Raw genomic sequence first — 13,441 nt, 5'->3', positions numbered from 1 at the left:
CCTGCAGCAGCTTGTAACATTGGCAAATGTTGGCCAAGCTGCCTTAGGCTGTGTGAGGCACTAAGGTAGGTGGGAGGATGTTCCCTCAGTCACATGGGCCCACAGAGGAAAAATAGGAGCTCCCCAAGCCACACAGGCAGGAATTCCCCTGTAAAAAGTTAGGATAAATATCCCCTGGTGGAGGTCTGCCAGAATTTCCCCAGCCTACATTGCACAGGATGGAGCTCACCTAATAGGGTGGGGGGCAGGTGTAAATTCTTTAGGCTGAGGGGAGTGGTCTGGAGGTCAGCATTGGTGTGTGAGAGAACAGGGAAGAGACAAAGAGGGGGAAACTATTAAAAACTAAGCCCATCAAGACTGGGGGGATAGAGAGAAGAGAGAGAAACAAAAGTAGCAATATAGCTGAGCTCCGATCCCTGCCCGTGGGACTGCAAGGCTTTAATCTGTGCCCCGAGGCAGTGGCAAGCTGTGGCTGTGTTGAGCTAAAGCCCCTTGAGCTAAAGCCCCTGAACTGGCTCCAAATGATCCTGGCTCTGGCTGAGACAGTGGTGGGGCTAAGGTCAAACCCTAACCAGCCTCCAATGAGGTAAGCCAAAAGCCCCCACCCAGCCTCTCAAAACCTTGGGGGTCTGTGCCTGCTTATCTTTATGATGCTCCTCCTGCGAACCAGCAGTGTTGAATTTCCCTCTTAGTAACTCTCCTGGGCTGATTTCTGCAGAGTCCCTCTGGGATGTGTCACTCAGTCACCATCTTCCCAGAAGCCCCCAACTAATCCTATTTTTAAAGAACTTCAGATATATAATAATCCTGAGACATAAAAGCATACCAAGAATTTACCAAGACTATCAAGTGTGAACATTCAATAAAATCCCAGAGGTAAACTAGGTGATCTCCCAGTTAAAGCTCTGAACAAGTTTGCAATTTAACACTCTGGTTGCAGAAGATAGCTCTGAGGGACTACTTCTGAACCATCATAGTCACTGAAAACCTGGTAGCCTGGTTCTACTTTGAAACACACCCGGTTACCAGGAGTCAGAGTTGATGAGATGGCAACTGTCTTGAATTGGTTTTGATAAAAGGACTGGACAAACTAGGAATATAAGGGAACATGTCATGCTCATTTTTAAAAAGACCTATAAACAATTAAAAGGAAGCATCATCGTATTAGTAAATAATTAAAAATTTGGCCAAAAGTTTGAGCTGCCATATCTCCAATAAAAGATACACAAATCAGCGATATACATTAAAAAAAAAGATCAACATTACTAACCTCTAGGAAATGTAAAACCCACCTGCAGCAAGATACCACTTCATATCAACTAATAAATAACACGTGTTGGTGAGGATGTGGAGAAATTCAAATGCTCATGTGCTGCTGGTGAGAATGTGAGTAAAGTAGCCATGGCCCAGTCGGAATGTAAGGTTGGCAAACAGCCTGGCAGTTCTTAAGAGGTTAAAATAGAGGTGGGGGTTGTTAGGTGCTGCCCAGTTGACTGAGACTCATAGTGACCACCCCCCAGTACAGCTGTGCCCATTTCTGTGCCTTTCTCAGTGTTGTGCTGTGCTTAAGCCTGCTGTTGTAGCCATTGTGTCTGTCCATCCCCCCTGAAGGACTTCGTTCCTGCTGACCTACTCTACCAAGGATGCTGTCCTTTTCCAGGCACTGGGCTCTTCTGATAACATGGCCCAAAATATAGAAGATGAAGTCTTGCCACTCTTGCTCTATCCACTCCTCCCACCCACCCCTCACCCACTCCTGGAGTCTGGATTTGGGGTCTATATGCAACCCTGCAGTTTCCAAGAATCTCAGCGTGGTCTTTTCAATCCACTGGGCTCATGTCCAGTGGCTTCTGGAAGGCCCGTTTGCAGCTACTCCTTGTGTGCCTTTGCATCCACAGCTCTCCCTGCCTGATGCCCTCTCTCGAGTCTTCTTTACTTGATCTCATGTCTCCTAAAGCTCAGTTCTTCCATACAGTTTTGATGTTTTTCTGACCTCTCTGGAACTTAAACACCCCCAACCAACAACAACTTTTTATTGTAGTTTGGGTGAAAGTTTGCAGAGTAAATTGATCTTCCATCGAACATTTCATACATAATTTGTGACACTGATTACAACACAATGCAACAGCACTCTTCCCACTTCTAATCCATGTTTATCTTTTCATTCATCTTTCTTCCCTCTCCCTTCCTGCTTTCTGGGCTTGATCCTGGGAAAATATTGCTCCCCCCCTTTAATCCTGGCCTTTGATCTCATATAGGTGTCTATTCTTAGGCATAGGCTCCCAAATGTATTTGCCCTAGTGCCCCCTTATTAGGAAAAAAAAAACAACCTACGCAGCGTGCCGTCCCCTAGCAATTTATGGGTGATAGAAGGTAGACACCTGATTTTGCAGCCCCCTAGATGATTCCATTGCTCCCCTCCCCCCACCAGACTTCTAGAAGGAGGGCTTATTTCCCTGGTGATGGTGTTCACTTGAGAGATCTGTTTACCATTTGGCTAAAAGCTGGCCCATAGGCAACTTGACCACTTCTATTGTTAAATGACATCAAGTCAAATTTTGACTTACAGCAATCCCAAGTGACAAAGTAACACTATCTTATAGAGGGCCCTGGCTGTCATTTTTATAGAAACCGGTGGCAAGATCTTTCTCTTGTGTATCCACTCAGAAGGTTTGCACTGCCCACTTCCTGATAAAAATCATTAAAACACTCTCCATGATATTATGTTTTGTGTCTGCTTGACTGGACCAGAATTCTAAGTGGCTTGGTAGTTAACACCAAGTACTACACCATGGCTGTAATCACAGTCAATCAATTGTAAAAAGATTGGGCAGCTGTGTTAGTCTGGGTTGACTAGAGAAACAAAACTAGAGACAGTCATATGTGTATAAGAGAGCGCTTTATATCAAAGAGTAACTGTATATTAAGAAAACATCCCAGCCAAGTCCAATATTAGTCCATATGTCCGATACCAGTCTATAAATTCCCCTTCAGACTCACACAACACATGCAATGATGCCTAATGCAGGAGATCACAGGCCTGTGGGTGGGAAGTCTTGTGGATCTGGTGGCAGTGGAAACATCTCTAGGGCTTTGACTGTCATCAGCATAGCTCCATGTGGCTTGTCAGCAGGAGGGTGAAGCAGAGAGACTGTCTGTCCTGCCTCCAGAAAGGAAGACAGGAGTTCCCAGACTCCTCAGGAGACCATGCCCACACAGAGGCTTCTTTGGCTGCGACCTGATTTACAGGCTAGACTCCACTCCTTCACTCAAGTTGACAGGAGATTATGTAACTGCCACAGGAGGAATAGAAACCTTTACCAAGATCACTGCATGGATACAATCAATTGAAAGGAAGTTTTCTCCAGGGTAAGGTCCGCTTTCAATATAAGTGGACAATGTGGAAAAGCTTGTTTACTTTTTGCTGGGTCTGGATTCTGTACATGGCTCATTGATCTCTGTTTCTTTGAACTTGAGCTAATGACCTGCTATATTGCCTGCTGAAGCTTAGAGTTGTCAGCAGCTTGCCAGCTGATCTGCCAACCTTAGGTTCACTCCGCTTTGCAGCCACCAGCCTGAAGTCTTCATGCTGATCTTGGGTCCATCAGCCAAAATGGGAAGTCAGGAGAAACTTGTAGTCTAACATCTGATCCATGAATTTGGAACCTCTCTGGACTTGGAGTTTTCTGCTTCTACAACTGTGAATGTCATTTTCTTGATATCAATTTCTCTGTATACATACATATTTATGCATCAATGGTTTTGCAAGGCTTTGGAATTTCCCTATCTGCTCAATGCTGAGAGCAAGCAAAGGAGCTGGGAATGTGTACCAGCTCTGAAAATCCCAAGTGTGTGATTTTGAGGAATGAGGTCCCCCATCGGGATCTCACTTCTTCATTTGCACATTGAGGGATGAAGGCAGTCATCTTGGGGTCTCCTGGCTTGTATGTGTTTTTTTTTTCTGGCTCTATGTAAGTTTCTCATTCCCTGGATCTGATTTTTCTGTGGGAAGGGCTCACCAGATTCTAAGACTCTGATCCTCACTGTACCCCACCTGGTTAATAGTTCACTTCCCCAAGAAGGCCTCAAGGAGGCAATTTTCACTATCAGCCTTATAGATGCTCATCCCAACTCCCTACCAGGAAGAGACACACTCTCCCCTCAGCGTTTCTGCCCAACCAGCCAGTCTATTTCTTTTGGGTATTTTAGGGTCTAAAGGAGACCCAAAATATTAAATATCATTTAAAGAAAACATAGATCAAGTCTCAAATAGGGCAAAAATAAGACAAACACAGATTATCTCAATGACGGAGACCATTTTCAAGAGGCCATAATGGCTTCAAAGTGTTCACTGAGATTTCGAGACTTAAAGAGACAGGGAAGGCAAAGAAAACTGTCAGCTAAATAATTGGTAGCAGATCAACACGTCACAGTCACAGATGGGACAAAAGAAGGGAGAACAGGACCATGATTGGTGCATTGCGTTAGACAGAAGAGATGACTCCATTAGCCCTAAGACTTCAGATCAAGGAATTCTGGGTATGACTCATGACTTCTGGAGCTTCAGTGTCCTGATCTCTGTCTAGGACACACCCAAGTAAGCTCTTAAGGGAGACTTTCCAATGCATTCTGCCTGAGGGCAAGAGTTCACTTCCCTAGTTAATGGCCAGAAGGAATTCTAAACAGGCTTGGACTACACTGGGACTCTGTACATGGAATTTGGCTTTTCACTGCTATCTGTAGCCTTCTGCCAACTGGGTGCTCAGAATTTAAGTTCTCATACAGTCATCAGTGCTGTGTGTTTTAATAGATCCTAAACTATTCAAAAGTTTTAACTTTCTAAAAAAAAAGTTTTAACTTTCTGTTTTCTTTTAAGAATCATATCCATGTATTACATATGTGAGAGGAATATTATTTTATTTTATTTCTTATATGGATAGCCAATCTCCCAGCAACACTTTCTAAAAAACGTGTTAAAATTCATGCTTTTATCATTTTAATATCCATAATTTAGTAGCATTCGTACACTCATAATGTTACGCAAATATCACCACTATTAGAGCATTATGCAGCAACCCAAAAGGAGTCCCCTGCCCAGGAAGCAATAATTTCCCATCCCCAGCTCCTGGCAACCTCTAACCTGCTTCCTATCGCCAGGATTTACCTATTCTGGGCATTTCACATAAATGGAATCATCTGCTATGTGTCCTTTCATGTGTTTAGCTTTTGCATCTTAGATAATGTTTTCAGAGTTTGTTAGATTCCTCGGGTACTCAATACCTCGGTCCTTGGCTTGCCACAAGAAAGAATTCATGCCGAAGCCTAGTTTGTGATCCAAGTGGATGTTTATATAAGATAGAAGCACTTTCCGGCATGGGTTTTTATAACGGATAGAAGCAGTTTCCGGCATCACAGTAAACTGAACATAGGCACCCTCATGGCACTGCACACCCACATGGCAGCCTGAGGGGGAGGGAGAGAGGGACCGAGGCATGCTGGCCAGGCAGGACCTCTGAGGAGCAGCTGGAGAAGAGGGCGGTGGTCTTGAAGTACCTTCCTTTTTAGGCCCTGCCCCTGGGAGGCGTGGCCGCCGGTACTGGTTGACCCCATTGGCTGAATGAAGCCCACCTGGCCTACATTGGGGCCCACCCAGGTGTACCGCCCACCTAGATGTACTGCCCCCTGGCTCGGGGCCTGAATTGACACATGCCCTGTATCCTTCATTGGCTTCCAACTTCCTGTAGGGGGCCCTAGGCATCTAAAGGAACCAACTCCTATCCAGCTACCTAAGTAGTTCATCCATATAGCTGTTGTTGTTAGGGCCCAACCAATAGCGACCCTTGTGTACATCAGAACGAAATACTGCCCAGTCCTGCACCATGCCATCCTCAAAATTGTTCTTCTGTTTGAACCCACTGATGCAGCTCCTGTGTCAACACATCTTGTCGAGGGTCTTTTTTCTTTGTTTTGCTGCCCCTCTACTTTACCAAGCATGATGTCCTTCCCAGGGGACTAGTCTCTCCATACAGTAACATGTATCAGTACTTCACTCCTTTTTTTTTATTCTTTAAAAAAATTTAAAACTTTTTTTGCTTCATTCCTTTCTGTGGCTGAATAATCTCCCATTGAATGGACACTTGTAGACCTACATTTGAATTTCCACTTTTGGGCTATTGTGAATAGTATTGCTATGAACATTTGTGTAAAGGTTTCTGTTTGCACATCTGTTTTCAATTCCTCTGGGCTCAGTGACACTGTTTGAACTTTCAGTCTATTCTTTCCGGACAGGCCTGCAGCTAATTTCTGCGCCACACTGAATTTCCCCACACCTGAGTCTTTCCCTGGGTTTCCTGGGTCGGATATCCCAACACCAATACGATGCCATCGTTGTGATGTGCAGGCTCACCATACACATCCGCACACACATCCATCACTTTCCCAAGTCTGCCCAGGGACATCCTCCTCCTTGAGCTCCGTATTTTATTTATGTTTTGTTATTTGTTTACATTTTATTGGGGGCTCATACAACTCTTATCACATTCCATAAATACACGAGCTCTGTATTATTGCTTCAGTTCTAAGCACGTGGTTTGCAGGAGGCTGTGGTTTAGTAGCCCCAACTCCATTTTGAATCTTGACAAATAGCCTCCACCGAGTTCATTCTGACCATCCTGGTAAAAAAGGGTGACCTTCAGGCAGCATGTGTTTGTAGAGAGAATGAATTCACCTACCAGGCCCTGGGTGGGACAACCTCACCCTCAGGGACTTGCCTGGGTGTGGTCCTTAGTGGAAATTAGAGTGCCATGCTGCGAGGTCAGGATTTCTACTCTGAGGCAAGTGGTCTGTGGGCCTAAGAGCCCATCCTACCATTGGTTCCGCTCACCTACTATAGTGTATGGGTTCCTTTCTACTTCTGTCGTCAAGATGAATCGATCTGCCACCAGTCATGATTTTGTGACAAATGTCCCTTGTTGTGGCCACGAAACCCACGGACACATTATGGTCTCATGCTCATGATCTCCATTATGATTTACCATTGTCTTTGTCCTATTTAAGACTTAGTGAATTGATCTCTATAAAATGCATCTGAATTTGTGTTGTGTTTGCTCCCCTAGACTCAGACGCTTGCACCCCACGGATCAGTTCCCATGGAGTCAAAGCCGCTTCACAGTAACTCGATGTGTGTCAGAGCGGAACTGCCCCAGGCGGCCTTCAAGGTGGGCCCTTTTTGGGAGTCCATTGCAAGCCCTTCTATCAGGGCACCTCTAGGTGCGTTCAAAATGCCCACATTTAGTTAATGGAGTGCTTAACTGTTTGTGCCACGAGGAACTTCTAGTACCTGTTTCTCCTTCAGAGCCCTCATCACAATTGTCCCATGTTTTAGGGTACATAAGAGACCCCCAACTCTCAAATCTAATTTAGGGAGAACATTGATCAAGTCTTAGAACAGAGACAAGACAAAGACACATCATCATACTGACATGCAAGGATTTATAGTCAGAATGGACCTCAAACTCACTGCCTCTGAGTCAATTCTGACTCACTAGGAAAGAGGCTGACAATCTTTATGGAAGCAGAAAGTCGCGTCTTTCTCCCTAGGGGTGGCTGATGGTTTTGAACGGCTGGCCTTGTGGTTAGCAGCCCTGACTGACAGAGGCCGAAACCTAAAGTCACATAGAACCTCCTTATCCGCATAGTGCTCTCAGGCAACTCTAAAACCATGCCAAATTTCCAAAGTAAATACAAATAAAGCCACAAAGCCCATAAAAGTCAAGTGGACAGCATTAACTTAATGGGACTGATGCTAAGTTGCCAAACCTCTGGCATTAGGTTTAATGAGTAACATAGTAATGGTTTTGCATGTTCAATATTCCTGTCATTTAAACATTTTTATCACGATATGACCGTCATTTCAGCTGCTGCCATAATCACTGCCATTGTGTGTGTATATATACACACATATACACACAATGATATACAATGATAAAGAGTGTATTGATACATTGTTTAAAATTATATCTAATGTTTAGAATATATGCAATTAAAATATATAAACAATGTATATATCTCATTGTTTGGAATCCAGTGTTAAGAATGCATTCTCAAATGCAATAATGAAAATTGGGCAATAATCTATTTGGGGTACCATTCTCCCCTGCCCCCAAGTCCTTTCACACCCATGGTGATCTTAGTGAACAGAACTGCTCCTTAGAGTTTCTGAGGGGAGGGCAGGGAACAGACTGCCTCCTCTTTTCCTCTCTGAGAGGCTAGTAGGAGGTTCGAACAGCTGACCCTGAGGTGAGCAGAGTGATGCTTCACCTACCATGCCCCAGGTGCCAACCAGTGGTCTTAGCAGCCCTCTGTACAGCAGAACAAAACATTGCCTGGTTCTGCTCCATCCTCACAATCCTAGCTGTGTTTGAGCCCATTGTTGATAGCCTCGTTGTCAATCCAGCTCATTGAGGTCTTTTTTTCTTTTTGACCGACTTCTGCTTTACCAAGCATGGTGTCCTTCTGTAGGAACTGGTCCCTTTTGGTAACGTGTCCAAAGTGCAAGTTGTACTCATTGCAAGTGTGTTCACAAGAGACAACGAGAGTGCAATGTGTCCCCTAGCATAGGGCGCATTGTGCTGATAGCCGTGGCGCTCTCAGTCCTACGCCCTGTGTGGGGTGGACATTGCCAGTCTCCCACCACTTTACCCACTGTCAAACCCGGGTAATCTTGACCCTCTCAAGCCTGGTGGTATCAGCGGGCCTGCCTGCTGCCTCTGCGCACCTTCCAAACTTTCCATCAGACCTCTGTTCTCAGCGAAGCACGGACTCCGAAGCAGAATTGTGGTGGTGTTGCCTTCTGTCCAGAGTCCAGCAGGAAGAAAAAAAAAATCTGGGCTGAGAGATCACTACAAACAAGGCAAGACCTGGGCTGGACGCTCCAGCGCCCGCCGGGACGGACTTGGGCGGCGGGGACCCAGCCTGGGCAGCTCTCGTGCGGCCCTTCCCTCCCACGAACAAACGGTGCCACGGACCCCCGGGGTCCCCGCTTGCCCAGTGTTGGCGGTGGGCCCGGGTGACAGCCTCCCTCCACCCGACTCCCTCACCCCCACCCCCACCCCGCTGGGGGCTAGCGGGAGAAGGCGAGGGAGGCCCCCAAACCATCCCGGGGAGGCGGCTGGGAGCTCTTTTCTTCCTTTTTGCTGGTTTCAGGGTTTCTTTCTGCTTGAGTGAAAATGCTATTTACACCGCCCCGCCCACCCGCCACACACACACACACACACACACACACACACACACACACACACACACACACACACACACACACAAGCAAGCGCGCGCGCGCGCGCGCCCGCGGCCTCCCAGCTGTCTGTCTCCGGGGCGGGGACCGACTGCGCGCCAGCAGCCGCGGGTCGGAGCGGACGCGGGAGCGCGCCGCCCGTGTCCAGCGCTCGCCGGTGCCCTCGCGCCCCGGCGCCTCGCCCGCTCCCCTGCGAAAGGCCCCGGCCGCCGGCCCGCGGGACTGCAGGCGGCACTTCCCGCCCGGGCACGCCCGACCCGGGCGCGGGCGCAGGCAGCGCAGGCGACCGCTGGGCGGCGGAGGGCGCCTCCCGGGCGGGCGACCGAGTCGCGGTCCGGCCGGATCCCCGCTGCGCGCCGGCCGGGGAGCCCAGCTTCTGCGGATCAGGTGGGTGGGTCGCGCGGGGCGCCTCCCGCGGAGGCCCCGGAGCCTCGAGCGAGCCGGCTGGGGGGCGGACTCCGCGCGGCGCGGCGCGGCTTGGGCTCCGGGCGCGGGCTGGGGTGCACGGAGGGAGAGGAGCACGCCGGGGCTCCGGCCCTGCCCTGCTTCTGCCCCTGCCTCTGTGCCCGCTTTTGCTCCGTGCCCGCATCGGACCCAGCCTCTGTCCCCGTACCTTTCCTTGCCTCTGTCCAGCCTTTCAGACCCCGGCCGCAGGGACTGCGGGCCGAGGTCACCCCGCGGGGTCGGGGATGGGGCGTTGCGGGGCGCACAAAGAGGAACGTCTCGGGGCACAGGCTGGGACGGACCTAGCAAGGCTCTCCGAGGAGAGAGGAGTCTGCCGGGTGTCGGGGGCAGGACCGAGTTGTAGCACAAGAGCGGAAATAGGGTACCCCGGAGAAGGGGGAGCCTGGGAGGAGCGTAGGAGTACCAGGGGTGTTTCCAGAGAGGTAGGAAAGATGGGAGAATTGAGCACCAAGTGAGAACCACGGCCCGGGCAAAGTTTCAAACTCTGACTTTGGCAGCCGCGTCTCTGCTGCTTCGGGGTGCTGCAGGGGGGCTTCCAGACAGCCGATCCCTCGGTTTCCACTCAACCGGGCATCGGCCCGCGCTTGAAAATGGCAGAAAAACAGCTGAACAGAAAATGGCAGAAAAACAGCTGAACACTCTTGAAAGACGTCCAGGCAATAGTAAAAAAAGCAAAACAAAAAGCGACGAGGGTGGGAGGATGTCAGCACGTGAGTCCCGAAAGCCGTGGAACTTGGATTCCCCAAATCTTTCCGCCACTGGGGGAAGGGAGGAGTAAGATAAGGCTGTCAGTGCGACCCCTTCCCCCCAGAGGGAGCTGCCGCCAGGTCGATGCCCACTTGCACCCATCACCAAACCAACAATCCACTGCCATCAGTCGAGCCCAACTCGAAACGACCCTATAGAAGCGTTTCTGGAACTGTTAAATATGTACAGAAGCAGCCAGCCTCTTCTTTCTCCCTGGGACCCGCTGGTGGCTTTTAACCATTGACCTCAGAGTCCTCAGCCCAAAGGCAAACCCACACAGTATATAGGTGGCTGTTTTTTGTAGCTTTGTTTTTCCTGCTTCCCGGGCTCCGGAATAGGCCTTGGGGCCTCCGCCTAGCTTTTACCTGAAATCCCAGTGTCTTGGTAGGCGGGAGTTGGGGGTGGAGCCCTGGCTGTGCCGCTCCCCAGCAGGGAGAGACAGTCCCAGGGGACTGCTGTTTCCTCATCTGTGGAATTAGCACTGTGGAGTCCTTGCCCCAGCCTCCCTCCCTCGCGGTAAGGAAATGCAGAAAGCCTTTCAGAAGGGGAGTAGAGGTTATGGTGACTGGGTTGCAGGCGCCTTAAGATACAACAAACTCGTTCTCTTGATCGGAGTGATTTCCGGGTGTGCCTTGCTTTCCCTATCACATTGGGGGTGGGGAGGGGGTGTCGGGCAAGGTGTGGGTGGGAGTTCACTGCTTTTCATCTCAAGTGCTCTGGGAAAGGTAGAGCTGAAAGGTGTCTAGGAGGCTCTGGAGCCTGACTCAAGGACCACCTTGGTGGGGTCAGAGAGCCTGAGGGACAGGGCTTTCCCCTCCCTACTGAAGACAGAGCTGGTTTACTTCTGCCTTTATCTCATTCTTCAGCTCCAGCCTGATCTGGTCATTTTTGAGGAAGAAACTGAGGTCAAGAGGTGAACAGTGACTGGGATAAGTTCCCCTAGGGGGAAACCTGCTCGGAAATTAGCTGGGTAAATAAAAACAGAACCCCTAGAGGTCAAACATGGGGGCTGGGGGACAGACATGCCAAACGGAAAGGACTATTAAATTGTAAACTAAAGAATCTGAGATAGAAACCATGCAATAGAATCGACCACTTTTTTAAAGGGGCTGAGCCCTGGTGGACTGGTGGTTCTGCATTGAACTGCTAAGTGCAAGGTCAGTTCTGCTCTAGAAGGTTCCATGAGTTAGCCTGGACTTGATGGCAGTGAGTTTGGGTTTGGTACTATTTAATGTTTACATTCATTCCACCCAGTGGTGCCTCTCTAGCCCCGGGCGGGGCTCTGGTGGTGAGCGACACAGAAGAAGGTGCCTGGGCCTGCAGCTCTGTCTGTAGCGGCACTTAGCTGGCCAAAGTAACCGGGCCACTTCTGACAGAATGGTTGAGGGCCAGGAAGGGCCTTTGCCTGGTCGTGGCTGCTCGGCACAGCCATTCTTCCAGCTCTTGGCACATAGTTCATCTATGTTCTCCTAACAGGGTCCCCAGCCCAGCTTCTGATCCTCTAAAAGGAAGGAGAATCCCATCCTTTGAGCAATTCCAAGCTCTTATCGGAACCTCGGGGTGCAAACTGATTGCAATGTGAACTCAGAAATAATTGGCGTGCCCTACAACCAGCCTGAGCGCTTGCTCTGCCCTTGCTCAGCCGAGCCCCACAAAGAGAGCAAGACCGTCCGTCACCCACTCTCTCTGTTGAGAAATGCTGGTGGATCTTATTTGGGGCTCAACGATGACCTCAATTATGAAGTTAATGAGGGGGGTGACTTCCCTGAATGACTTTTGTTCCAACTTCATTGGGTTCCTAGCCCTTATGGGAGATGACATCACCATAATAATAACAACCATTTACTGGTCTGTGTGTTGAGCCTTTTTCTAATTTTCGTAACTCCTGCTGAGGGGAAGTACCACGAACCCATTTTATGGCCTTGAGACGTTAAGCTGCTTGCTCACAAGCGTTCAGCTACTACATGGCAGCAGGCGTTTGTGGGACTCGTAAGACTGAGCTTTTCCCATTATGTTGCTCTTGTGGTAGATGTCATAAAGTCTGGGGTGAGGCTGTGAGAGAAAATGGCTAAAAGGAGAACTGGACCCTCTGGGATATATTCCAGATGATATATTTATAGTATATATTATATTTGAAATGGTGTGTTTTTTGCTTGTATCTTCTTTGTCTTTAGACAAAGTGTTTATCTTCAGAGATAAACACTTAGTGTTTATCTTTAGAGAACTCTTATCTTTCATTGAAAAATTTACACTGGGGAGCGTGTGTGGCCTAGCAGGCTAAGCATTGGGCTGCTGACCCTAAGGTGAATGGTTCAACCCTACCAGGCACCTCAAGGGGGCAAGATGAGGCTTTCTTCTCCCATGAGGATTTAGTCTTGAAAACCCACAGGACAGTTCCACTCTGTCCTATAGGATCAAATTGAATCAGAGTGAGCTGCAGAGAGTTTAGAGTGAGATTTTTAAATGAAGGTATAATAATTTACATACTCCCCCCCAAATACACACGTTTTAAGTGTTCATTTCAATGAGTTCTGACAGTTACTTACCTACACCAGTGTAATCACTGGATTCTTGGTAGCATGGTGGATTAAGTGATAGACTGCTTACTGCAAGGTTGGCAGTTCAAACCCACCAGTTACTCCACTCCTCAGGTGAAAGATAAGGCTGTCTGCTCCGGTAAAGATATGCAGACCCAGAAACCCCAGGGAGCAGTTCAACTCTGCCCCATAGGGTTTCTATGAGTTGATTTCGACGCAGTGGCATTGAGTTTAACCATCACTCTAGAAAGTTCCAATTTCCAATGAGTTTTGTGTTCTTCTATCCCCCTGGCAAGCATTTTCTGATTTTGTCACCATCAATTAACAGTGCATGTTCTTAGACTGCACATTCAGGAAATAATCTAAATGTCTCCATCCATGTCTGGCTTCTGTCACCGTA

At 48.6% G+C, this 13,441-nt stretch overlaps 1 protein-coding gene across 4 annotated transcripts in view; it reads left to right on the top strand.

The window, feature by feature from the left end:
* The first annotated feature begins 9,383 nt into the window (after positions 1-9,383).
* The window catches only part of GGTA1 (glycoprotein alpha-galactosyltransferase 1 (inactive)), a 103,165-nt gene continuing 99,107 nt past the window's right edge, over positions 9,384-13,441 (top strand). For 2 of the 4 annotated variants that reach the window (XM_075560433.1, XM_075560431.1), the window contains exon 1: positions 9,384-9,679. The gene's annotated coding sequence lies outside the window, so the exon portion shown is untranslated. Of the gene's footprint in view, positions 9,680-10,920; positions 11,021-13,441 lie in introns of those variants that run through there. The other 2 variants (XM_075560432.1, XM_075560434.1) reach the window with 2 other exon arrangements.

This window comes from Tenrec ecaudatus, chromosome 10 (genome assembly GCF_050624435.1).
Source record: "Tenrec ecaudatus isolate mTenEca1 chromosome 10, mTenEca1.hap1, whole genome shotgun sequence".
In the NCBI taxonomy this organism is placed as follows: Eukaryota; Metazoa; Chordata; class Mammalia; order Afrosoricida; family Tenrecidae; genus Tenrec; species Tenrec ecaudatus.
This window is presented reverse-complemented; position numbering and strand designations above follow the sequence as displayed.